A 25894-nucleotide genomic window follows, 5' to 3' on the forward strand; every position below is an offset into this window, starting at 1 on the left:
GATCGACCCCTCTAGAGTTTTCCTTTCCTCTTCTTGTCATGATTAGCTGGAGTTCTCAGAGCAAAACGACAAGACAAAGATGGTGTTCAACTCAACGTTCATTTGAAGTGCCACCTGGATCGTGAAGATTATAGTAGTTTGCGTTTCCCCTTCACCTTACCCTACGCTTGAATCTCGAGACGAGATTCTTGTTTAGTGGGGGTGAGTTGTCACATCCCTAGCCTCTGGTGCTGTCTGGTGTGTGCATCATGTTTAAATTCAAATGAAATTTGAATTGAGGAATTTTCAAAAGCCTCAGGAAACCTCTAAAAATAACCAACAATTAAATCTTCTCAAATGTGTCCAAGGAAATGTTCCTGTTATTCCATGGAAATATTGGTAAGAGGTAAAATTTAAACCAATATTTTTGGAGTCACAGAGATAATTATTTTGGCCATTTGAATTAATCCAATAACTATTTGCTTTGGATTTATATTTAATATATATTAAATATGACTCCAATAATTCTGGAAGTTTGTGAGTGGCTTTGTATATATTTTAGCAAGCCACATAAAAATCTACAGAATTTATTTAAATGATTTAGTTGCTAAACTAAATCAAAACAAACTACAGATAATAAAAAAAAGTAAAAGAGAGAGAGCAGAAGGACTTACCTGGTGCCACTTACCTGGCCCAACACTGTGCAGCCAGCAGCGGCCCAGCCCACCTCCTCCCCCTTGTCATCTTCCTCCCCTCGCACCGAAGCAGCTCGGTGGCGAGCGCCGATGCCGCCTCGGCCACCTCCTGCTTCCACCGAGGCGTTCCCGAGCCTCCCCCTCACGCCACCACGATGCCCCGACCCCCTGGAACCCCTCGACCTCTCCCATCGTCTTCCCCCCTTTCTTTGGCTCCCTCTCTCCTCCACCGAGCGGAGCCCCGTCGCCACCGACGCCGTTCGCCGTGGCCACCACCACCCTCTCGCCTCCCCGACGCCTCCCAGAGCTCCGCAGTGCCTCCCTCTACCTCCTCAACGAGCTACGAGGCCCCAGACGTGCCGCAACACCGCCCTCGATGTCTTCTTCAACCTCGGGACCGCCGGCCATCTTCGTCAAATTCGTCGGCTCCGGTGCCTCCCCGAGCTCCCCGAGGCCACCGTCGCAACCCCTGTGAGCTCCACTCCGTTTCCCCTCCTTCATTTTGCTCGTTCTCGTGCCGTAGCACCCCCGGCCACATTCCCGAGCACCACCGTCCGCCATGGCCGCGTAGCTGTCCTGACCCGAGCCCCTCTGCTCGAACCCGTGGCACCAGCGCGCTTCTGGTGGCCCGCGGATGCCGTCTGGACCATCAGTTTCTCTCCTAGCGCGCCGCAGCCCAACCCCGTACATGGCCGAACTCCGGCCGCCGCCTCGGGCTCCACTCCGGCGAACCCCGGCCACCCCCGCACCTCCCGTTGGTCCCCCTATATGCGCACGGGCGCGGGCTACCTCCTGGTGCCCTTGGCGCGTCGATCCGATGCCCCTAGCGCAAGTCCGGCGTCCCCCGCCGTGCTCTGTGGTCGTCGCCGGCTACACTCCGGCGAGAGCTGATGTGGCCGGTCATTAGGGCCTAACCACCCCCCCCCCCGCTAACCCAGGCCTTGGCCACTGACTGTGGGCCCCACGCCCTTAACTAACCACGGTTAACCCCCTGTTTAGTTTAAGTTAACCACAGTGGCCCCACGTGTCGGAATTGACCTAGCTGACGTGGCCGTTGACCGGTCCCACCTGTCAGTGAGTTAAAACCACCCTGTGTCACTGACGTGTGGCCCCCACACGTCAGGTTTGACCAGCAGCAGCATCTGTTGACCTGCTGACGTCACGGTGACGCACTGATGACGTAGTAAATGTTTCTGGAATTTAAATAATTCTTAAATGAGTTATTATTTTCAGAAAATGTCCTAAACTTCAATAAATCATAGAAAATCAACCGTAACTCCAAATTAAATAATTTATATATGAAAAATTATCAGAAAAATTCAAGGAATCCATCTGTACCATTTTCATGCATGTTAGAGCAACTTATCACTACTGTTTAGGACAAATGAAGTGAAGGGCATTTAAATAATCACATATGGAGTTTGAATTTGAATCTTGTATTCAAACCAACTTCATTTAATCTGTTGCTAGTTGCATTGGCTCAAAACACATTTATTTTGCCATGTCATGATCATGCATCATATTGTGCATTGCATTGATTGTGTTCCCTTCTGTGTTGCCGGTATTTGTCCCCTCTCGATAGACGTGATACCGATGATGTGATCGTTGACACTGATGAAGACTCAATGTTATCTTCAGAAGTGCCAGGCAAGCAAAACCCCCTTGTTCATTCCGATAAAATCCCACTCTCTCGCTCCTGCTCTCTTTTACTGCATTAGGACAACATCGATTCATCTGTTACTTGCTGCGGTAGCTGAACCCCTTTATCCTTTGCATGACCTGTCATTCCACAGTAAATAGATGAAACCCACTAGTATGAGTAGGAGTTGTTTGAGCCCTGTTGTGCCTACTCATTCATGCTTGTTTGTCATGCCTGCTACTGCTTAGAGTTGAGTCAGGTCTGATTCATCGGGGATGAATCAGAGGCGTGTGAACATGTCCTACTGTGTGTGAGCTAAGTGTGTGAACACGATTTGGTAAAGGTAGCGGTGAGAGGCCATGTAGGAGTACATGGTGGGTTGTCTCATTGCAGCCGTCCTCAGGAACTGAGTTCTGTGTTTGTGATCCATGATTCAGGTACTACCATACATTGGGCCCTGAAATATGACCCCGCTCGACTTCTTATTCACCCTAGCCCTCTGTCCAGGAGTTGCAAGTAGTTTCTGGTGTTTGTAGTATGCTGGAGGCCGTGGACAGCGCTGACCGTAGGGGTGGGCTGTGATGCGGTAGGCACGTGGCCGGGTAAACCGGGCACCCGTTTGGTGTCACGGAACCCTGTTCACATCGTTTGGGGCTGTGAGCGAAACTCCGGCCGGATCTCCTCATGGATGGAACCCGAATAGGCGATAAACCTGGACTAGAGACTTGAGTGTTTAGGTAGGTCGTGGTCTACACCCACGTCGGCTTTCGCTTGAAGTCTGCCGAGCACATGTCGTGTGCAGACGCTAAGTGGTGGAAACATGTATGAAGAAGTACACCCCTGCAGGTTTAACATCATCTATTCGAATAGCCGTGTCCGCGGTAAAGGACTTCTGGGTTGCTTATATCAGTTCATAGACAAGTGAAAGTGGATACCCTAAAGTACGCAAGATAAGCGTGAGTGCTATGGATGGCGTTCTCGTAGGGAGACGGGAGCGGATCCATAGTGGTGTATTGATATGGTGAATATGTGGGCTCGTGTGCGCCACCTCAAAAGAGTCGCTTGCAGTCGTAGTTTAGGATAGCCACCGAGTCAAAGATGGCTTGCTGCAGTTAAACCCCACCAACCCTTTGTTGATAATGATGCATATGTAGATAGTTCTGATGTAAGTCTTGCTGGGTACATTTGTACTCACGTTTGCCTATTTTATGTTTTTGCAGAGAGACTTCGGTCTCGCTAGTAGTTCCGCGTGGACTTCGACGTTTAGCTTGATACCTCAGCTACGATCTTGTGCCCTCGGCAGGATCTGATAGATAGTCAGGCTTCTCAGCCTTTTTCATTTATAGATGTCTGTACCCAGACATGATAGCTTCCGCTTGTGCTTTGACTTGTATGCTCTGATTGTTGGGTCGTGAGACCCATGTTTGTAATATCTCGCTCCTCGGAGCCTATTGATAAACTACTTGAGTCGTAGAGTCATTTTGTGATGCCATGTTGTATTGCACATATCGAGCATATTGTGTGTATGTTATTGAAATGCTTGGTATGTGTGGGATCTGACTACCTAGTTGTTTATCTTTAGTAGCCTCTCTTACCGGGAAATGTCTCCTAGTGTTACCGCTGAGCCATGGTAGCTTGCTACTGCTCTGGAACACTTAGGCTGGCCGGCATGTGTCCTTCTTCGTTCCTATGTCTGTCCCTTCGGGGAAATGTCACGCATTGAGTACCGGAGTCCTGTTAGCCCGCTACAGCCCGGTTTACCGGAGTCCTGCTAGCCCAGTGCTACAGCCCGGACCCACTTGCTGATGACCGACACGTTCGAAGCTGGGTCATGGATGCCTGTCCCTGTAAGTCTGTGCCACTTTGGGTTTACGACTAGTCATGTCAGCCCGGGCTCCTTATCATATGGATGCTAGCGACACTATCATATACGTGAGCCAAAAGGCGCAAACGGTCCCGGGCAAAGGTAAGGCGACACCCGTGGGGATACCGTGCGTGAGGCCGCAAAGTGATATGAGGTGTTACCGGCTAGATCGATGTGACATCGAGTCGGGGTCCTGACAATAGGGATGATAGACTACTCATATCAATAAGGAAATCCTTCTTTTCCGAAAGCCCAATCGGACAGAACTTCAAAGTTAAGCGTGCTTAGCTTGGAGCAATTTCAGGATGGGTGACCGACCGGGAAGTTACTCCCGTGTGCGCACGAGTGAGGAGAAAGTGCGCAGAAAAGACTATTATTGACCTGTGGGGCCAGTCTAGATCCCGCCAGGAGTAACGGCCACCGGCGGGTGTGTCCGGGGTGTTACAAGTTGATACGTCCATTTTGCATCATGATTTTATATCAATATTTATTGCATTATCGGTTGTTATTACACAATATGTCACAATACTTATGCCTATTCTCTCTTATTTTACAAGGTTTACATAAAAAGGGAGAATGCCGGCAGTTGGGATTCTGGGCTGGAAAAGGAGGAAATATTAGAGACCTATTCTGCACAGCTCCAAAAGTCCTGAAACTTCACGGAAGTTATTTTCAGAATATATAAAAAATACTGAGCGCAAGAAGTACCAGAGGGGGGCTACTCACCAGCCACGAGGGTGGGGGCGCGCCCTACCCCCTGGGTGCGCCCCCTGCCTCGTGGGCCCCCTGGTGGCCCTCCGATGCCCATCTTCTGCTATATGGAGTCTTTCATTGAGGAAAAAATCATAAGCAAGCTTTCGGGATGAGACTCCGCCTCCACAAGGCGGAACCTTGGCGGAACCAATCTAGGGCTTCGGCGGAGCTGTTCTGCCAGGGACACTTCCCTCCGGGAGGGGGAAATCATCGCCATCGTCATCACCAACGCTCCTCTCATCGGGAGGGGGCCAATCTCCATCAACATCTTCACCAACACCATCTCCTCTCAAACTCTAGTTCATCTCTTGTATCCAATTCTTGTCTCTAAGTCTTGGATTGTTACCTGTAGGTTGCTAGTAGTGTTGATTACTCCTTGTAGTTGATGCTAGTTGGTTTACTTGTGGAAGATCATATGTTCAGATCATATATGCACATTAATACCCCTCTGATTATGAACATGAATATGCTTTGTGAGTAGTTACATTTGTTCCTGAGGACATGGGAGAAGTCTTGCTATTAGTAGTCATGGGAATTTGGTATTCGTTTGATATTTTGATGAGATGTATGTTGTCTCTCCTCTAGTGGTGTTATGTGAACGTCGACTACAAGACACTTAACCATTATTTGGGCCTAGAGGAAGGAATTGGGAAGTAATAAGTAGATGATGGGTTGCTAGAGTGACAGAAGCTTAAACCCTAGTTTATGTGTTGCTTCGTAAGGGGCTGATTTGGATCCATATGTTTCATGCTATGGTTAGGTTTACCTTAATAATTTTGTTGTAGTTGCGGATGCTTGCAATAGAGGTTAATCATAAGTGGGATGCTTGTCCAAGTAAGGACAGTACCCAAGCACCGGTCCACCCACATACCAAATTATCAAAGTACCGAACGTGAATCATATGAATGTAATGAAAACTAGCTTGACGATAATCCCCATGTGTCCTCGGGAGCGCTTTTCTCTATATAAGAGTTTGTCCAGGCTTGTCCTTTGCTACAAAAAGGATTGGGCCACCTTGCTGCACTTTATTTACTTTTGTTACTTGTTGCTCATTACAAATTGTCTTATCACAAAACTATCTGTTACCTATAATTTCAGTGCTTGTAGAGAATACCTTGCTGAAAACCGCTTATCATTTCCTTCTGCTCCTTGTTGGGTTCGACACTCTTACTTATTGAAAGGACTACGATAGATCCCCTATACTTGTGGGTCATCACCACCGTTGTGGTGTAGTACCCTACTCCAGTGTGGTGTGGTGGATTGCCTCTAAGGCTGAGGATGAACAGTTACAAGGGAAGAACAGCCTCCTGAGGAGAGGTGTTCTCGTGCTTGGTGAACTTGTGTGGTTGGGGATGATCTGGGTTAGGTCTGATGTCCCCTTTCTATGGTGATGGCTAGTACTATATATAGAGGTCCTGGTCCTCTTCCCAAATATTGAGAGGGAAGGGATCCCACAACGGCCACTTCAAAGGGAGACAACTAGTACAAGTTATCCTGACAAAAGTAGTCTTCGCGTGCCCAAGGCTCTGGTGGTGATGCTGTCTTGGGCTCCACGGTGACCTCCGTCCTACTGGCCTGCTGGTCTTGGTCTTGTTGCACCAATATGGAAACCCTTGCCTGATGCCTCGGGACTCCTCGCCTACGCTTGCCTCTTTAACACCAAAGAGGAAACAAGGACAGTGCACGCGCTGGCGCCCGCCTGGCTCCAGTCGTCATGGCTTGCGTCACAGGAACTTCACAAGGTGTCCCTTGCCTTGATCTCTCCGCCCCTCATGAGACAGCCTGGTGACGCCATCCCGAGGAGGTCTTGCATCGTCCGCCTCGCGAGGCTTGGCTCCTCGCGAGGGTCTTGAGTGTTTGCTGGTGAATATGGGCCGTACAGGGACACCGGAGGAGCCACGCCGTGGGCCGCAGGCAGGCAAGTCTTGGGACCCCCATTCCCAGAACGCCGAAAATCTCGTTTTCGTACAAGTAATGTTCTTCCTTGACTTTCACTATGAGCATCTCTCGCCCGTTCCATACTTCTTTCATGTACCACTCATGCAATCTTTGCATTTGTGTTGATAGATGCGAGACCTGCTCAGGTCTGACCAGAGGTTCCCGGGGACATATTTCCATGCTAGTTCACCCATGGGGACTTCCTTAGTGCCTAGGAGTTGATCAACACTGATACAAAAGTCTTTAGTAGCATCGGTTACCTTATCGACAATCACCTTGAGTGCGGGGATCGATTGCATTGCCTGTTCTCCGAGTTGGGGAATTGTTTTCCCGCTTTTATTACTACTTGTATTTCTCGATGGCTTCTACATTTGTTCATGATATGACTTGCTAATAGAGCGTTCATAGTCTAATGGCCTATTTTGTACATGTATCGGGGGTCACTCTAGAAGATCCACAAAGTGTTGTACGATTTTCACAGGTATTATCTCCTTTGGCGGCGGGGCGGTTTCGGTGCAAAATGGGACTTCTCTTCGGAAGCCATGGCCACTTTGGTTTACTAATCAGTCATTTCGTAAGCTAACTTCTTTTTGGCTGGAGGCTCGGGTTTCTTCTTTGATGCTCTCTTCCGCTTTTGGCCCTGCTACTGGGACATAAGGGGTGGAGTCGGCTAACGCGACGGAGATCGATATGACGGACTCGTGTTGGGCTCCGTCTCGAGGTGGGGTGGAGTCGGCTGACGCAGCGGACTTAGAGGTGTATTGCTACTCGGAGGAGTCGGTGGCCTTGGCCTTGAGTTTGGAAACATGATGCATTCCATTCTCCATGCAATGACACCACCTATGACTTCTCCCCATGTCTGCTCCCCTTCACCTCCAGGAATGTCAAACTCTAGTGAGTCATATCCTGACAGAACTTCATCCACCCCAACACGAGCATAGCCAGCTGGAATCGGATTGCCACGGATGGTTGCTTCAGGTGCATTCAGTAAAGCAAAGCTGACGGCCACCTTCATGGATATGTTCTTCATTTTCTTGTGTAGCTCACAACTTGTCCTCCCTTTGATATCTTCCACAGGGTAGCGAGCCAGGAGTGCATCATCGGCCTAGACTCTCGTGGAACCCATGCTGCTTTTCCGCATAGATGGGACGGTACTATCCAATGTTGGATCTGCTTGCTCCTGCCGCAGAGACGCCCTTTGCTGGCTAATTGTGTCGATCTGCTCCTGCTACCGCATTAAGATGTGTTCCAACTCCGCATTCTTTATTTCTACCTTTTGAAGCCGGTTTGCATCTTGCTTGTTTTTTCTCTGACGGCTTCTATAAGTGTCGTTCCACTCCGAAAACCCCTAAACCCACAGAACAACGCCTTTGCCTTGTTTTTGTCCTCTGTGTTTAGGATTCCCGAGGGCACGTGTAAGCTCGCCATTCTCTCTCTCGGGCTGGAACACCCCCTTTTGAGCATCTTCTATTGCTTGAAGTAAAGCGTCCGAGACTGTTTTAAGATTTGCCTTTTCAATAATATCCCATGTTGTTGGATCCAACTTTCCCGCATGCGCATAAAACCAATTCATGGACATCTCGAGCCAATCCACTGTTTTTGGAATGACCCCTTCAGCAAGCATCTTGGCCTCAACCGCTTCCCACTTAGGCACTCCTCTCTTATAGCCACTTGTCCCCAAAACATGGTGATACTCTTTTTTCGCTACATTTATCTTATTTTTTCTTGACCTTTCCTTAGCTTCATCCGATTCCTTGTACTTCACAAATACGTCCCAGTGATCTTTTACCTTCTCTAGTGCTCGAGTGAATTTAGGAGTCTTCCTTTCTCCCTTGATGTAGTCATTGTATAATCTTTTCTTCTAGGTCTGGAATTGTCTGGCCATCTTCTTAAGAGCAAACTACTTGACTTTCAACCATTGGCCGTCTGTGAGACCCTCTGGTAGGTTGAAATGTGACATGAATGTATCCCAAAGCAAAAAAGTTGGTCTTTCATCGACATGACTAACTCCTTGGTCTTCCTTTGGCTTATTCCACTCTCGATCAGTGATCGGGATGTTGTCCCTAACAATAACTCCGTGTTGATTTACAAATTTAAGGGCATTCTGTAAAGGAGCAAACGGTTTTCCATCTTGTGCGACTTCATCGATGTTGAACTTTATGCCATCGCCAACTTTTTGGCCCGGCCTCGTACCCTTGTAGAAGAATTGCTCGATCCGGAGGGCTAAAATAAGAAAGATTTGTTAATGTATATATAACAAATCAATTAATACATCTAATAATCACCAGAGGCCTTATACACACACACACACACACACACACCTCGCCAGACTTTGTTAATTGTCTATCGTTTCCTTCGCCATCATTGTTTGTGTGCCCTTCGTCTCTTGGTTCTTCCTCAAGTCCCTCACTGGAGTCGTTCAGAAATTGTGAGCAGTCATCTGGTTCATTCTCTTGGTTTTGCAAGGAGTGTATCATGTCGAAGATGATATCCTCTTGATCATGGTCTCTGCCGCTATCTTCTATAGCCTAACTAATCCAGAAGAAAGATAAAACAATTTAGTATTTAAATTAGAATGCATTCAATAAGAAAAAACTGAATCATAGTATACCGGAGATCTAATCAATACACATCAATGCAACAATATGATGCATGATCATGACATGGAGATATGATATGGTTTGAGCTTATGCAACTAACATCCTGTAAACATGGCAAGTTTTAATTCATGTAGTTTCAGACTTAGCAGATTTAAGCAAGTGTAAATCAACAACATCATATTTTTGCATGAAAACAAGCTTATAACAGTCACCTCAGGGCATACCATGTCATTAACTAAATTCTACCAGCAAGATACGACATGAAAAAGCTCCACTCCATGCACAAAGCCTACTCATATGATGATTGCATAAAATCCCACAAAAATAACAAATGGCAAGTTATGTAAAAAATGACATGCTCCAAAACTTGCTCAAAAGCCATAACTAATGCTACCAAAATATTAACTATGTTTTTATTAAGTAACATTCTGACAGAAATTATTGGAATTATATTAGGTCTCTTATTAATTTCAGAATTTTTTCTGTTTTCAAAAAAGCATTCCCTCCATATAGAAACTTTTGAAAATAAGATGGGTTTCAAAATTTTTCTTAATAATTTCATTGAACTTCTAAAATTCAGTAGTAACTATTTTCAAACTCTGAAATGCTTCTGTTGCAATAAGACCCTTTTAAATAATTCTGTTACAATGCCACAAAAAATGAGAGATAGGATGCCTATAGATCACTTTCCTGCAAAAACCCAACCCGATCTTTTGGAAATATTAAGCAAACCATCTTCTATTCAATTTTGTCACATTCCTATGTTATAACTACAATCCCATTTTTCCTATCTCAATAAATTCTGAAATCTTTCCATCTTATAGTCCTTCCAGCTAAGCTCTTAAGTCTAGAAGATCAACTCCATTTGCATCTCTTAAGTTCACCAAATTATTGCCTGTAGTTTTGGTCCAGAACTGAATCTCACCAAGACTTGCACTTGCAATTTGTTTATTCTTCCAAATAAACATACCACCCTCTCTATGATGCAATGAGGCATCATTCTGTAAATTTTGGTCATCAACAAAATAATTCATACTTAAACATCACATAGCCCTATTGAATAATACATTTTTGCATAACTGAAATAATTAAACATGGCATAGTTAAAGCACCGCACGACAAATGCTACTACAACAAAGTTTACGAGTTGGCAAGCTAGAAAATGTAAGATTTGCTGATAGAATGTTGCCTCACATTTCATGGACGAGATCCTTCTAGTTGGAAGAGCAGAGACCCATGGTGCACTCTCTAGTGTCACGGATGGGCTGTTTCACCTTGGAAGAACCTTCATGGGTGCTGTGGGAGTCCTGGATTAGGGGGTCTCCGGACAGCCGGACTATATCCATTGGCCTGACTGTTAGACTATGAAGATACAAGATTGAAGACTTCGTCTCGTGTCTGGATGGGACTCTACTTGGCGTGGAAGGCAAGCTAGGCAATACGGATATGGATATCTCCTCCTTTGTAACCGACCTTATGTAACCCTAACCCGCTCTGGTGTCTATATAAACCGGAGGGTTTTAGTCCGTAGGACACAACAACTACAACATACAATCATACCATAGCCTAGCTTTTAGGGTTTAGCCTCTCTGATCTCGTGGTAGATCTACTCTTGTACTACCCATATCATCAATATTAATCAAGCAGGAGTAGGGTTTTACCTCCATCAAGAGGGCCCAAACCTCGGTAAAACATCGTGTTCCTTGCCTCCTGTTACCATCCGCCTTAGGCGCACAGTTCGGGACCCCCTACCCGAGATCCGCCGGTTTTGACACTGACATTGGTGCTTTCATTGAGAGTTCGTCTGTGTCGTCGCCGTTAGGCTTGATGGCTCCTATTATCATCGATAACGATGCAGTCCAGGGTGAGACTTTTCTCCCCGGACAGATCTTCATGTTCGGCGGCTTTGCACTGCGGGAAAATTCGCTTGGCCATCTGGAGTAGATTGAAAGTTACGCCCCTGGCCACCAGGTCAGGTTTGGAAGCTTAAACTACACGGCCGATATCCGTGGAGACTTGATCTTCGACGGATTCGAGCCTCTGCCTTGTGCGTCATGCAGTCACGATGAGTACGATTTAGCCCTACCATCGGACAGTGTCCAGGAGATCGCACAGGCAGCCGCTCCGACCCTCAATTCAGAGCCAGTTGCGTCGTCCATGGACGGGTGGATGGACCCCGCCACGGAGGCCTTACCCTCAGCGGCGATCGAGCCAAACATCGACCTTACCTTGCATGAGAGCCGTGTTGTTAAACTGCCGAATCCTTCTCCGGGCACGGACTCCGAGCCGCGTGCGCCCATTCCTATCGAATCCGATTGGGCACCGGTCATGGAGTTCACCCGCGGATATTTTTCAGCACTCGCCCTTTGGCAACATACTGGAGTCATTAAGGTCTCTCTCCTTTTCAGGAGGATCCTGGCCGAACTATGTCCGGCAGGACTGGGATGCGGATGACGAAGAAATCCGCGGCCCACCCACCACCCACTTAGTAGCCACTATCAATGATTTAACCGACATGCTCGACTTTGACTCCGAAGACATCGACGGTATGGATGACGATGCGGGAAACGAAGAGGAACCACTGCTCACAGGGCACTGGACGCCCGCTTCACCACATGACATATACATGGTGAACACACCAAAAGAAAACGACGACGAGGAAGGGAAGGACGCAACGAAGGGTTGTCCCGTCTAGAAGCAGTCAAAGCGGCGGCGTAAGCGCCGCCCCAAATCCCGCCTCAGTAGAAACAACGATCATACAGACCCAGCGTTAGAGCAGGCTGAACCATTGCCGGACCACGGCAACACGGAGAATCAAACCGAACAACCCGATTCTGTCAAAGATAATAGTCCGGATGACATAACACCGGACAGACACCTGGAGCAAGGGAATTCCCATCAAAGGCTTGTTGCCACCGCGAGGAGTCTAAAAAAGCAGAAGCAAAGGCTCAAGGCTGCGCAAGACACACTCCAAATCAGATGGAGAAAAGTACTCAACACAACAGCGAAGTATGGCGGTAATCGCCTCACCAAGAGCTACCCGAAGCGGAAGTTGCTACCTGAATTCGATGAGGAGGCCTTAGATCCCCCGCAACCAAAAATTAAAACGGCCACCTGGCCGGATAGACGACCTCACGGCCAACATAGAGCGGCAAGCAATGTCGAACATAAGCCAATACCCAATCCACGCGAGGGCTCGCATCAAAAGGACGGCGCAACCAGATCCATCTATGGACCACGCAGGCGCGCTCCAGCATACAATGCAACACAACAAACATCCGAACACTACGGTACACCCAGATACAGGGGTGCCGCACACCCCCTATGTTTCACCGACGAGGTACTGGACCATGAATTTCCGGAGGGATTCAAACCCGTAAACATAGAGGCATACGACGGAACAACAGACCCTGGGGTCTGGATTAAGGACTATATCCTCCATATCCATATGGCTCGAGGAGATGATCTCCACGCCATTAAGTATTTACCCCTCAAACTCAAAGGGCCAGCTCGACACTGGCTTAAACGCCTCCCCGAAAGCTCCATTGGAAGCTGGGAAGAGCTCAAAGACACTTTTCGGGCAAATTTCAAGGGACTTATGTCCGACCTCCGGACGCGGACGATTTGAGTCATATAACTCAACAGCCCGGAGAGTCACCCTGAAAGCTTTGGAACAGGCTTCTTACTAAAAAGAACCAAATAGTCGACTGTCCGGACGCCGAAGCCTTGGCAGCTTTTAAGCATAGCATCCATGACGAATGGCTTGCCAGACACCTCGGCCAAGAAAAGCCGAGAACAATGGCAGCATTAACAAGCCTCATGACCCGCTTATGTGCGAGTGAGGATAGCTGGCTAGCCAGATGCAGCACCAGCGACCCCAGTACATCCGAAGTTAGAGATGGAAACAGGAAATCACGGCGCAACAACAATAACAAACGCCGGAATAAAGAAGACAACACGAAGATCACGGCAGTAAACGTTGGATTCAAAAGCTCTCGGCCAAGTCAGAAAAAGACGCCCTCTAAAGGCGCCAGAGATGAACTGTCTAGCCTAAACAAAATTCTGGACCAAGTATGTCAGATCCATAGCACCCCCGATAAACTTGCTAATCATACCCACAGAGAATGTTGGGTCTTCAAGCAGTCCGGCAAGCTCAACACCGTACACAAGGGGGAGGATACACCAAGCGAAGACGAGGATGAGCCTCTCAAGCAAGACACTGGGGAACAAAAGAAATTTCCACCAGAAGTCAAAACAGTAAATGTGTTACACATGATAAAGAGGAAAAACAAAGCGGCACTCCCAGATAAATATGCCCAAGGGCCTATCACTGCAGAGTCCTGCCACTGGTCGTTTCAACCGATCACTTTTGACCATCGGGATTACTCAGCAAGTATCCGGCGTGCAGGATGCGATGCCCTGGTATTAGACCCAATAATTGACGGATACCACTTTATAAGAGTCCTGATGGACGGTGGCAGCAGTTTAAACCTGATATACCAGGATACAATCTGCAAAATGGGGATAGACCCAACGAAAATTTGCCTCAGCAATACTACCCTTAAAGGAGTAACGCCAGGCCCAGGGGCTTGTTGCATGGGCTCCCTGCCACTAGACGTTATATTCGGCTTCCCCGATAACTTCCGTAGCGACAATTTAACATTCCACATTGCTCCATTCCAAAGTGGCTATCAAGCACTACTTGGACGCGAAGCTTTCGCTCGCTTTAATGCAATACCGCATTACGCTTCCCTTACGCTCAAGATGCTCGGTCCACGTGGCATCATTATAGTGAATGGAAATATTAAGCGATCCCTGCGCGCTGAAGAGAGGGCGACTGCCTTGGCAGCCGCACACTAAAAGTGGCCTCACCAGCTAACAGCATTTGATAGGTTGTCAAGACCACGGACACGGCTAGACGAGTCCGGCGCAGCTATATGTAACTCACACAGGTTTGATAAGCCACACCCCTATTACAAATACAAGGGGCTTAACGCGCGCAGACAAGTGGCAATTTTACTTATCTTGAATTATACATTGTTTCCTCAAACCTACCTTTTTGCACGATAACTTTCCACCTAAGTTTCTCTCTTTTACAGATGACCATCGTGCTACACCCATCCAGGATACGGCACAACGGAGACACATGCGCAGACGTGCAGCAGGGACCCGTCCCAAGGATTCTTCTTAGATTAATACCCTGCGTCAACCTTTTTTACTATCTCTTGTTGATACACATCCCTCGGATTCTCAGTACAATTGAGAAGGATGCTGGCATCTTGGCATGTGGCCACGTCAGAATAATGCACGTACCTGGACACCAGGGGCTTCGTACAAAGGGCACTATTCAGGCCCGGTTTATACCATAAAGACCGAATACCTTAGGGAGTGTTCGGCGTCGCGAGTTTGGCCTTATATGCATCAGCTCCAAATCATGTCTTTGGTCAAATGTTGGGTTTGCCTGGCTCCTATGTTTTGGTACCTTACGTTCCGCTCTATCGACTAAGGTAGCACTAGGAGAACTACTGTGATTGTGCCCCGGGTCATCCGGATGAGCACCTTAGTAGAGAAAGCCGAAAACTGACTGTCATGATATAGCGTGAGACTGGTCAACCACTCGATAACCTATCAGAATGTTAGAATTCCTCCGCCTTAACGAAGGGTTGTTTCCCGGCCAGACATGTACGCACCCCGAATTCGGGAGAGTGCGGAGCCAACAGGGGCTATATAGTAGCCCCACCGTCAAACTCCTATGGCTAAGTGAAAGTGTTAAAGCATTATAGTCTGGTTGCCTCGTTCGCTGCGCTATCACCTCCTTAATAGGACCAAGGCATTGGGTTAAGTGTGAACACACGTCTTCTGCGAACACATCTGCATTATATGCGTGGGGGCTGAAGCCGACGACTGCAATCTTTCAGGTTATACACATGTATACATAAACAACCGCACAGGAGGCATCATATTACTTTCAGGCAAAAGTATAAACATAGCCTCAATAAATTTCATAAAAACATTGTGTTTACAATGGGAATACATGTCACTCAAACATATTATTCTTCGAGCATTGGGCCTCTATCAAATGAGCACCCTCGAGAACCTCTTCGAAATAGTGCTCGGCAGCCACTCGGCCTATGGCCGAACCCTGCGCCGCAACAGTGGTAGCATCCATCTCCACCCAATATGCTTTAACACGGGCAAGGGCCATCCGCGAGCCTTCTATGCACGCCGACCTCTTCATCACATTGATGCGCGGTACCTCACCAAGGAACTGCTGCACTAAGCTGAAATAGTTGTTCGGCTTCGGCTTTTCCGGCCATAGCTGATCCACGACAGACCTCATGGCAAGTCCGGACAACCTATTTAGTTCGGCCCACTCGGCTAGCTGATCAGTCAATGGAAGTGGACGCTCTGGAACGTTGAATTGCGACCAGAACAGCCTGTCCCCTTCACTATCTGTTTGACCTTAGAAGTATTTGGCTGCATCGGCAGCGCTCGCCGCCAAGTCCATATATGCGTCTGTCGAACTCCACAGCCGATCCAGAGGGGCATACCGCAGATCCCCAAACTTCCTCTGCAGCAAAAAGGGCTTCTCAGCCGCAATATCCCCGGCTTCGCGCAGCTCCTCCTTCTTCGCCCTCATAGCAGAGCGAGTGTCTTTGGTCACCATCGTGGCCTTTTCAAGGTCCGCTGCCTTCAATCGGTTCTCTTTTTCAAGGAACTGGCAACGGTCGGCAGTGTCTTTTAATTCTACGGCCATCTTGGCCATCTTCTCTTTACTTTCGCAATGCGCGGCCTTCTTGGCTCTTAACTCTTCGGCTGCCTTCAAAGCAGCCGCATTACTAACCCTTGCTTGTTCTTTGGCTCGGGCAAGTTCCGCCCGAAGGGTTTCCACGGTGGCAGCTCCATCTACAGTCACAACATATTAAAGATACCGGCATCATGCTGCTCTTACTATGTGGCATTCACCAGAAAATAACACTTACCTTGTGCCTTATCAAGCCTCTTGTTAACAAGCTCGATGTCGGCATCCGCCGCATCCAGTTGCCGCTTTAGTTAGGAAAACTCATGAGTCCGGCTAGCCACCGGAGCTCCCACTACCTGCACATTAAAGCGGTATGGTTATTGCCTGGGACTACGATCCTCTGTTTGCCGCCGTCCTCGGCGACAACCAGAGTCTCAGGGGATACTATCTACACAGGGCACACCTAAAAATGTGCGGTACCATCACAAATGTATATCATTTTACGTACCTCAAAGCCCCTTAGTAGACTCACAAAGGCATCATGCAGCCCGCTTTTGGCGGATGAAATCCTTTCCATCATCATACCCATCAATGTACGGTGTTCCTCTGAGATGGCTGCTCGCTCCAACAGCTCCCTCAGTATGTCCGACCGCATACCACACGGTGCCAGACTCTTTTTTTTGCTCTCTTCAAGAGCCGGACGCTGAGGACTTCGGGTAACTATAGGATTATCCTCTGGCCTAACCAGATCCGGAGAGGCCCTCCGCGACGACACTTCAAGGTCGCCTGCTTCTTGAACGGGGGAGTCCGGGGGAGGCGTTATGCTCTCCATCATCTCCGGAAGAAGATCCCATGAAGACGAGCTCTGCTGAGAAGGGCTAAGATCCGAACTACACGATAAACGCTTTGGTTATTTTCCTCAGAGGTAAGGTAGTATATCTCCACTATTAAAGTACTTTCTGATTACTTACAGCTCGTTGGAGGGCTGATCCTTGCATGGACTTTGTGTGGCAAAAGCACCCTCCAATGCACGACCCTCTAGTGGAGACTTCTTCTCCCCTTTGGAAGCCTCAGTTTCCGGATATTCAGAGGCAGTCCTCTTCCATCCCCGAAGCGAGAGAAGGTCGGATTCTTCTCCTTGGTTATCCTCCTTCACGGAGGTGCTCGTTCCCTTGGTTGGAATTGGTAGCGATGGGGGCCCGCTTTCGACCACATTATCCCCCCTTTATCTTCCTTTGAGGGCTCCGGGCAGGGTGCTAGCTCGAGCATCTTTTCCAGTACCGGAGTCTCTAAAACCTCAGGAAGGGGGGCCGAACACTGAATCATCTTCGCCTTAGTTAGCCAGTCCTGGTCAAAGAGCGACTTCTTAGAATGACGTCGTGGTAAATAAAAGACGGTGTGTTCGGCTAAAGGATTACTTACTTGGTCGGCGGTACGGTTGCTGCTCAGGCCCACGTTCTCGGTAGTATCCGGACACTCTATTTGGGGTCCGAAGAATGATTTGTACATCTCCTCGTGCATCAGGCCGAGGAAATTCTGAATAGTACGCGGCCCTTCTGGGTTGAACTCCCACATGCGGAGGGGCCGGCGTTTGCAAGGCTGGACTCGACGAACCAGCATGACTTGCGCCACCATAATCAAACTGAAATATCCTTCGAAGAGATTTTGGATGCAGCTTTGCAGTACAGGCACATCCTTGGCAGGACCCCAGCTCAGCCCTCTGCTAATCCATGACATCAATTGTGGTGGAGGGCCTGAGCGGAAAGCGGGGGCAGCCACCCACTTGGCACTTCTGGGAGCTGTGATGTAAAACCACTCATGTTGCCATAATCCGGACACCTTTGGAAAGGAACCTTTGGGCCACGGAGCTCCTGCTATCTTGCTTATTAATGCGCCTCCGCACGCTGCATACTGCCCCTCGACCATCTTCAGCTTCACGTCAAAGGTCTTGAGCCACAGGCCGAAGTGAGGGGTGATGCGGAGGAAGGCCTCACACACGACAATGAATGTCGAGATGTCGAGAAAGAAGTCCGGGGCTAGATCGTGGTAATCTAGCCCGTAATAAAACAACAACCCCCTAACGAAGGGATCCAGAGTGAGGCCTAGTCCTTGGAGGAAGTGGGAGATGAACACGACGTCTTCGTTGGGTTCAGGAGTAGGGACGACCTGCCCTCGGGCAGGAAGCGGATGCGAAACCTCGGTGGTCAGGTATCTCGCCTCCCTCAACTTCTTGATATCTTCTTCCGTAATGGAGGAGGGCATCCATCGGCCTTGAAGGCTAGATCCGGACATGATTGAAGGTCCGGAGCACCTGACCTGGGCTTTGAGTGTTAGAACTCGAGGCGGGGGAAGGATTCGATTGAGCACGGGAGGGAAAAAAGTAAAAGCCTTGTCCCTTTATAAAGAGGGTGAATATCAAGCATCCTCTCCGTAGCCGTTTGGGACTTGCCTATAATCTAGGAGTCCTAGACACGATTGGGTTACCCACTCCTGTATTGATGAGAATCCCATAATAAGGGGACACGATCTCTGCTTCGACAAGACGTGTCAAACAACTGCCTCGCGTTATGTGCAGGGCTAGTTAAAGGAAACGGTTCGAATAATCACCGGGCCACGGCTTAATGTCATGTTGCCAAAACAAGTCAACAAGTTAGATTTGTGAAAATATTATTCTCTCTATAGTGGTATGTGAAACTTATTTCGCAGGGTCGGACACTATCCTTATATTCAAATTCTTCCTTGGTATATTCGGAGGAGGAACCCGCCTTGCAATGCCGAAGACAATACTGCGAGCCGGACTCATCGTCATTGAAAGCCTGGTTCAGGGGCTACTGTGGGAGTCCTGGATTAGGGGGTCTCCGGACAGCCAGAGTATATCCATTGGCCGGACTATTAGACTATGAAGATACAAGATTGAAGACTTCATCTCATGTCCGAATGGGACTCTACTTGGCGTGGAAGGCAAGCTAGGCAATACGGATATGGATATCTCCTCCTTTGTAACCGACCTTGTGTAACCCTAACCCGCTCCGGTGTCTATAAAAACTGAAGGGTTTTAGTCCGTAGGACACAACAACTACAACATGCAATCATACCATAGCCTAGCTTTTAGGGTTTAGCCTCTCTGATCTCGTGGTAGATCTACTCTTGTACTACCCATATCATCAATATTAATCAAGCAGGACGTAGGGTTTTACCTCCATCAAGAGGGCCCAAACCTGAGTAAAACATCATGTTACCATCTGCCTCAGACGCACAGTTCGGGACCCCCTACCTGAGATTTGCTGGTTTTGACACCGACAGGTGCCCTCCTCGTGGTCGTGGTCCATGAGATCTGACTTGGAAATTGAGGATCTCAAGCCATCGCCGTAGAACGTGTCCTTCAGAAATGACAAAATGGGCTCGATGGCGTATAAAGCTCGCAAATCCTTGACCGCTTTGCGGAGGAGATCAGCGGCAGGGCCATCGAAAGGATCGATGGCGGTTGAACTGGAGGGGTTGGGGATGGACCACTTAACATGTGACATGGCCCACATGAAGCCGTCGCTGTGGACGAGCTTGATGTCGTAACCAGCTTTCCCGAGATACAGTAATACGATAGCCTGCTGACATGAAGCCCTCGGCATGGCAACGTAGTCAACATCTTCGCCGGCTTCCGCGGCAACGTGTTGCTCCGGGATCGATAGGTCAGGGCGAACGGCGGCCACCTCGCCAACGTCCGCTGGAGAGGCCATGATAAACCTCTTCTTGGCTGAACGCTCGTCGAGCTCCGCAGGATACGTGATCGAGCTTAGGTTGTGATATTCTGGAGCAGGGGATGTGGATCTGGCGGGGAGGGACACCGCCGTCCTCATCTAAAAACTCATGGGAGTGGGGCGACGGTATGGGAATTGCTGGGTAACCTGAACTTTATTATCTAAGCTAGGAGGAACAGGCAGACTGACAGGGGTTGGCGGCGATGCCGGCGATGGCCACGAGCTAGGGTTCGAGGGGGAGGGGTGGGTGGGGGAGTGTGGAGGGGTGGTGTTTGAGGATACGCCGCGGCTACTGAAAATTTTAGTAATGGTGGGTGGAGATGGTGGTGGACGAGGGAGGGCGACACTTCAAGTGCCTCGGCTACTTCAATTTTACTATAAGGCCGGTGCTGGAGGAGTGTGGGCGACGGTTGAAGTACGAAGGCTACTAAAATTTGGGTAAAGGAATTGATGCGTGGTGGGAGTGCCCAAAATCGCGCATGGTCCAATAACAATATATGTGTATGATAATAAGGAAAAGTGGCGCGGAACCGCCGATTTTTCAAAGGTCAAGGCGGGTAGTTTGTTTTTATATTTCTAGCTAGCTGGTCTATCGCACATGGTTCATCCTAATTTCCAAACAAACTTACCCGCCTTTAGCTTGCACAGGTGGTGGTTTTACAGCGCACTTCATCGCACACGGTTAAGCCAGTACCTCCACCCTTTGCTCGCGCTTGCACGGTCGTGGTGATTTTACAGCGCACTTGCATCGCACACGGTTGAGCCAGTACCTCCTCCTTTGCTCGCGCTTGCGCAGGCGTGGTGATTCACAGCGCACTTGTATCGCACACGGTTAAGATATTATACTCGTGTCCGTTGAGCATCATCGGAGTCTTTGCAGCAAAAAATAATGTTAGAGAGGGTCAGAAGACAACCAGACCAGCATGTGGCCCAAATATATATATGAGTGAAAAGGGTGGTCTATGATGTTCAAAATTCCAATGGTCAACTTTGACCGCGCGGGCCCATGGTTGGGCGCGTCGTCGAAGATTGATGAGAGGGGCCAGAAGTCAAGAACCACCTGCAAGTGGCCAAATATATGTAGGAATATTGGGGATGTTTAAATCTTTAAATACACAATGCATAACTTTGGTGGCACCTGCCTCGTAAACCTGAAAGCACCCTTTGATATATATCGTACCTAGCTAGGATGCTTGTCCCACCACCTCCCACTTCGTGTTAGCAGGGCGGATGCACGTAATGATCGATACTTTGGTCATACATGCATGTCGCCATGACCTACCATAAGACGGACCAATGAATCTATGATTTGGTCAAATGACAGTTGTTGTTGTCGATAAACCGCTTGGGCCAGTAGATTGAACCATCGTAAAAATCGCACGAGAGGGACCACCAAACCAGCACCTCTTGCATGTAGCCCAAAATGATTTACGTTGGGAAGGGGTGATGTGTGTTTTCAATATAGAATAATGTACAATTTAGATGTGGTGCCCACCTCTCGATACAGACAACTACCATGAAGGCAAGGTAGTTAAGGACAAGATACGCAGGGTTTGATGTAGGTCAAACCCAATCCGAGCATGTGGGAGAGAATCCTGACAACGCATGAGCTCGAGCTTTGGTTGAGCGACATGTGACGGTGACCGTCCCTAACACGAACTAGGAGGAATCCATTCATGTCCAACACATACCCCTCATTATCGGTCAAAGGGATGACATATATACACTCGGGGAGCCCACAGATATGTGTTTCTTCACAAAAAACCACACAAGGGCGATGTGGTCGATCAAAAGACCCCATATACACTACATGCGGCCCGAAAATATGCATGGGTATGATGGTTGTATGATGTTTTTAAATCCCAAATGCAAAACTTTGATGGGCCACCAACTACATTACAAACCGAACACCGTACCCGACTCCAAGCCTGGTTCAATACGTACGATGCATGTTTCCCAACTTCGAGGTGGCGGCAGCAGGCACTACAAAAAAAGACACATTCGTGACATTTTGGGCCGAACGAATTTTTTTTCTGTCATACATATGACACTTCTATGACGATAATTGTGACAAAACCCGGTATCATCATAGATGTGGTGGGCTCCTACTTCTATGACAAAAAATCATGATATAAATTGGGCTTTTCGTCCTGGGCGATCCGGAGACGCAGCTGCATGACATTCTTTGGGCCATCCATGACAGAAAAAACCGTGGTAGAAGCGAGGGGGAGGAAAATTTCGGGGAGTTCTCGGTTACGGTGGGAGGTCGGGGGCCGAGCGATGCGCGCTTGTCTCGTACACGTACGCGTGTGTGTGCGAGGCGTTGGCTCTAACTGAACCTGTGCGAGGCGTTGGGCTCTAACTGAACCCGAACGATTGCATTGTAGGCTACGCGTTACTGAACCCGAGCGATCGATCGCTGGCTGTTAACTGAACCCGATCAAGCGATTCCTTCGCTACTGCTACTAACTGAAGCCGATCGATGCTGCCTCTGGATGAACAGTGAGCGTTGCGGGGGGGGGGTGGATGAACAGTTCCCGGTGGTGATGGATGAACAGGACCCCGTGGTGTTGCCTCTGGATGAACAGGACCCCGATCGATCGAGCCGGTTGGGGCTGGATGAACAGGACCCCGTGGAGGGCTGGATGAACAGGACCACCCCGTGGAGGGCAGGATGAACAGTAGACGGTGGAGGGAAGGATGAACAGTAGCCCGTGGAGGGGTGGTTGAACAGGAGCCCGTGGAGAGGGCTGGTTGAACAGTAGCCGGTGGAGTAGCGCACGGTGGAGGCTGGATGAACAGAGCCCGTGGATGAACAGTCGCAGGTGGAGGCTAGAGGACGTCGATGGTGGATGAACAGTAGCTCGTGGAGGCTGGAGGGGGTCCATGGTGGAGATGAACAGTATCCTGTGGAGTCCCGTTTTGCGGTACGCCACACCCCTCCCGATGAACAGGACCCCCATTTCGACCGTAGCGCTCCAACACAAGTCCGTTTCCTCCGTTTTGCGGTACGTCACACCCCTCCCGATGAACAGGACCCCCGTTTCGACCGTAGGAGGTCCGTTTCCTCCGTTTTTCGGTACGCCATACCCCTCCCGATCAACAGGATCCCGTTTCGAACGTGGTCGGTCGAACACAAGGCCGTTTCCTCCGTTCTGCGATACGCCAGGCCTCGTTTCCATCGCATGTTCCGTCCAAGCCCTCCCAATGAACACGATGCATTCCGTTGCCTCCCCATGAACACAACGCGTTCCGTTGCCTCCCCATGAACACGACGACGATGCTGTTTCTCCGTTCCGACCCAGCCATGTACACGAGCCCTGGCCGTATGTATATGCGAGTAGGCGTTCGAGACCCCACCCGTATGTACACATACGTGGCCGTATTTTCTTTCTTGCACCCTGGCCGCTGTACATACGTGTACGTGCTACGTGCGCGCCTCTACTACGACACGTGCGCGCCTCAACATCCACCAGTATATATGTACGTACACGTTCGCGACCAGAATGACAATGCTACATACGCTTCGACCAGGTGGGTCCCGACTGTCAGGCACTTCCTTGCATGGGAAGATGTAGCTCGTGGGTCCCAGCAGTCAGGGGCAAACGTTTTTTTGTGAAATACGGTGGCCCGTCCGGTGGGTCCCCGCTGTCAGGTGGAGGAATAATTATTTTGCACGTAATAAGGAGCCACTTCCTTGCTGCGGCCGTGGACCCAGCTGTCAGCCTCTCCACGTACAGTCCACGTCCGATGGAAGCCGTTCCTTGACCACGTTGACCACGTCGCGCCGAGAGCACCAGGGCGGTGGACGACGGCGAGGCCTAGGAAGGGGACGACATGGACCCGGGGAAGACGCGGCAGTGGATGCCCATGCGTAGAGGAGTACGAGGGTTCACTGGTTCGCTGCGGTGTGAGGCTGCCATCACCGCAGAATAACAGGGGGTGTGGGTGAGTAGAGGGATGGCCTGGCCAGCGGTGGGAGTAGTAGGGGGGAAGTGAGGCCTCCGCCGCATCGCAGCCGGCCACGGGAGGTAGGAGCACGAGGCACGACCGGCGCTGGTTTGGGCGGCTGGAGCAAGAAGACCAGAGGTTGAAGAAGCACTACGGCTGTTGGATGGACATCGTACGGTCACTGGAGCTAGAATCGTGCATATTGACTAAGTTGACAAAGCCCTCCGTCCCCGTCAACTTAGTAGGCCCACAAGTCAGCCTCCCATCAAGGTGGGTCCTAGCTAGCAGGGGGTATTCATTTTTGTGTGTGTAATAAGGAGGCACTTCCGGTGGGTCCGAGCTCACAGCAGGGGGAACATTTTTTTTGCGAAATACGATGGCCCGTCGGGTGGGTCCTAGTAGTCAGGGGCAAACGTTTTTTCTCGATATACTGGTGGGTGTCCGGTGGGTCCCTGCTGTCGGGTGGAGGAATAATTATTTTCCGCGTAATAAGGAGACACTTCCTTGCGGCTGCTGTGGACCCAGCTGTCAGCCTCTCCACGTACAGTATTCTTCCGATGGAATTCGGTCGTTGATCACATTGACCACGCCGCGCCGACAGCACCACGGCGGTGGACGACGGCGAGGCCTAGGAAGGGGACGACGCAGAGCCGGGGAAGATGCGGCAGTGGATGCCCACGCGGAAAGGAGTACGAGGGTTCACTGGTTCGGCTGCGCTGCCGTCGCCGCAGAATAATAGGGGGTGTGGGTGAGTGGAGTGGATTGATGGCCTAGCCAGCGGTGGGAGTAGTATGGGGGCGGTGAGGCCTCCGCGGCAGCACAACCAGCCACGGGAGGCAGGAGCAGGCGGCACGACTGGCGCTGCTTTGGGCGGCTGGAGCAAGAAGACCAGAGGTTGAAGAAGCACTACGGCCGTTGGATGGACATCGTACGGTCAGTCGAGCTAGAGTCGTGCATATTGACTAAGTTGACAAAGCCCTTCGTCCCCGTCAACTTAGTAGGCTCACTATACTAGGTCCCAGCTAGCAGGGGAGTATTCATTTTTTGTTCGTAATAAGGAGGCACTTCCTTGCGTGCAAAGATATAGCTAGCGGGTCCGAGCTGTCAGCGATGGTAACATTTTTTCACAAAATACAGAGGCCGTTTTGGTGGGTCCCAGATATCAGGTGGAGGAAATCATTATTTTGCGCGTAATAAGGAGGCATTTCCTTGCATGCGGCTGTGGACCCAGCTGTCAGCCTCTCCACGTACAGTCCACATCAGATGCATGTAGGTCGTTGACCACGCTGACCACGCCATGCCGAGAGCACCAGGGTGGTGGACGACGGCGAGGCCTAGGAAGGGAACAACACGGAGGCAGGGAAGACTCGACCGTTGTTTTTGTTTCCCACGCGGAGGAGAGTACGACTGTATGAGGGTTTACTGGTTCGTCTGTCATCGCCGGAGAATAACAGTAGGTGTGGGTGAGTAGAGGGATGGCTAGGCCAGCGATGGGAGTACAATGGGGCGATGAGGCTGCGCGGCAGCACAGCCGGCCGCGGGGAGGAGGGAGCAGGCAGTCCCGCCGGCGCTTGTTTGAGCGGCTGGAGCAGGAAGAGCAGAGATTGAAGAAGCACGACGGCCGTTGGATGGACATCCAACAGTATACAGGCCATCTGTGGAAAGCCTCAAATCTGTGGAAAATAGCATACAGCCCATCTGCCATTATTTCAAATAATTTACAGCCCATTTCCTAATTCTTACGGGTTTTTTGGAGCCCATATTCTTTATGTTAGCATTACAGCCCATATTGTGGCCACGGTTAAAAAATTATACGAAATTTTGCATATGTCGGTGCGGTCTGAACTGTTTTTAATCCCAAAATTTTGAGTCACATTCAGACTGATTTTAAAAATAAATGTATATCAATATAAAATCCAATAAATTTCCCACGCATAAAAATCAATGCAATTTAAAATCTCGAAATGAAAAAAAAGAT

Source organism: Triticum aestivum, chromosome 3A, assembly GCF_018294505.1.
Source record: "Triticum aestivum cultivar Chinese Spring chromosome 3A, IWGSC CS RefSeq v2.1, whole genome shotgun sequence".
Lineage (NCBI taxonomy): Eukaryota > Viridiplantae > Streptophyta > Magnoliopsida > Poales > Poaceae > Triticum > Triticum aestivum.